Genomic DNA, 2,123 nt, shown 5'->3' on the forward strand with positions numbered 1-2,123 from the left:
TGCTTTGGCTACCAGGACCAGCTCGCAACCTGGCAAGCCACTAAGTTGATTTGCTGCAGCAGCGAGCAGCAAGACCGCTCGCAGTGTGAACTATGAACCGTGGAGGAAGGGAGAGGCGGAGCTTGTTTTGGTGCAAGACGTAGAGAGCCGAAGATATTTTTAACTTCCCGCCGTTGATCAGCTGAGTGTGAGGAAGCGCGGTATTATCTAACAGAGACCTAGGTTTCTGGTAGTAATAAGTAGTAGAGACGGGCGGGAAGCGCTTTTTCTTCCCGAGCGAGAAGACCGATAAGCTGATCTACCTCTCGCCGGGACCGGTACCGGTCCCGAGAAGTTTTCTCGTCTCATGACCAATTTCTCTTCTCCCACCGTTTGACGAGTAGCTCGCTTAGCGAGAAGGCCGACCGTGGCCTAAACTAGGCTAGCCCTGTTGCGAAGGCGCAGGCGCAGGCGCAGGCAGTGAAGGAAGGTCGGGAGACCTTGGCCAAGGCCCTGATCAACTCCCCACTCGCCTCGTATCGCCACCCTCTCCCCTCCCTTTCAGTTTCAGACACAGGACGGCTCGGTGATGGGCGACACTGTCTGCGTGTCATTTGTCGCTGGCTGTGCCGCTCTTTCCATCGACACCTCTCACTCTCTCACTCTCTCACTCTCTCACCTCACTCTCTCACTCTCTCACCTCACTCTCTCACTCTCTCACTCTCTCACTCTCTCACTCTCGTTACTCGTTATGTCAAGCCATCGAGCGGTATCACTTCTTGGTACCAGGCAGTAGTTTAGGGGCCGGGAAGTGACGGGAAGGGCATTTCTCGAGAGAAAAGGGTACTATTCTCAGCTCGTGCCCGCTCCTAATAAGTAGAATGGAAATTGTGGTTCATAAGACGCATGCTACGTATCCCATTGACAGCTAGAAAAACAAATTCGGAGGTTCTCAGAAAAATTTCTTCCCATACGGGAATCGAACTGAGGTCTTTTGCGTGGGACGACCAAGCGCTTAGCCTGTGCACATTAAAAACAATCGGGCCTTTGCATCGTAAGAATAGCCGATCCATTATTAATTTTTAAATGCATTGTTGAATAGAGCTTTTTAATTTGTACAGCCCTCTAATGAAAAAACAAAACAATCTTGCACTTTTGGTGCAAGCCTCTCAACGCAAAATAACCAGAATCTTCTGCAATATGTACTGAGCCCCATAGCTACGAGAGTTTGCGACGTCACGACACAGTACAGCAAAACTGTCCGGAAGTCAAAACTCACCGGAAGTCCCCCCCCCGCCCCCCCCCTCGGTAGCGAGCGGGAGGCAAAGCAAAGCACAAACCTGCTCGCAAGCCTCTAGCGCAAGCCGTCCGCTGCTCGCAAGCCTTCGATTAATCGAGCAGACTCCAGCTCTACTAGTAACAACTTGGTTTCCTTCACCCACATAAGAACAATGACAGGCCTGACGCGAGAATGTGTACCGACCCAGTCTATAAATAGAACAGCTCTCTTCGCTTACACTGAGTGCAGCACTGGTTGTCACAGACAGCGCCACAAGCTGTACTGTCTCTTTTACGTAGCTAGGTCTCTGATGACAGGAAGGCCGGTTTAGACCAGTGTGGCTTAAAAAAAAGGGGTCAAGAGGCCTCCGGATTCAACGTCCGTTTCCAATAGGACAAAAGCACATGAGACAAAAGGAGTCATTTTTTTACCAATCCACGAATGGAGATGTCGGCCACAAAGAAAGATAAAATTGGTAGATTTTTTAATTTTTAGAAATATTTAGGTATCGTTTTACAGCTTTCACACTTGCGTCATGTCATAGGAACCCAAGGACACACATTAAACATTTTCAGTTTGGGTAGAAATTTTTGAATTTTGCCCGGGTGACGGCGGCCGAAGCTTACTCGTCGATTCTAGCGCCATGAAAGGATCTTTAACGTGCGCAACTTACACACGGGAGCTCCGGGACTTTCCGCCCTTATCCGAGAAGGCTAAGTATTAGATCTTACCTACCTTAAGATCAGGGATGTGGCTGAAAGGCAGCAGTAAGAAGGAGGCAAGGAGTAGCTGTAGATAGGCTGCCCACTCACACACACACACACACACACACACTCACACACACACAGAGAGAGAGAGAGAGAGA

Source organism: Aplysia californica, unplaced genomic scaffold (genome assembly GCF_000002075.1).
Source record: "Aplysia californica isolate F4 #8 unplaced genomic scaffold, AplCal3.0 scaffold01535, whole genome shotgun sequence".
Lineage (NCBI taxonomy): Eukaryota > Metazoa > Mollusca > Gastropoda > Aplysiida > Aplysiidae > Aplysia > Aplysia californica.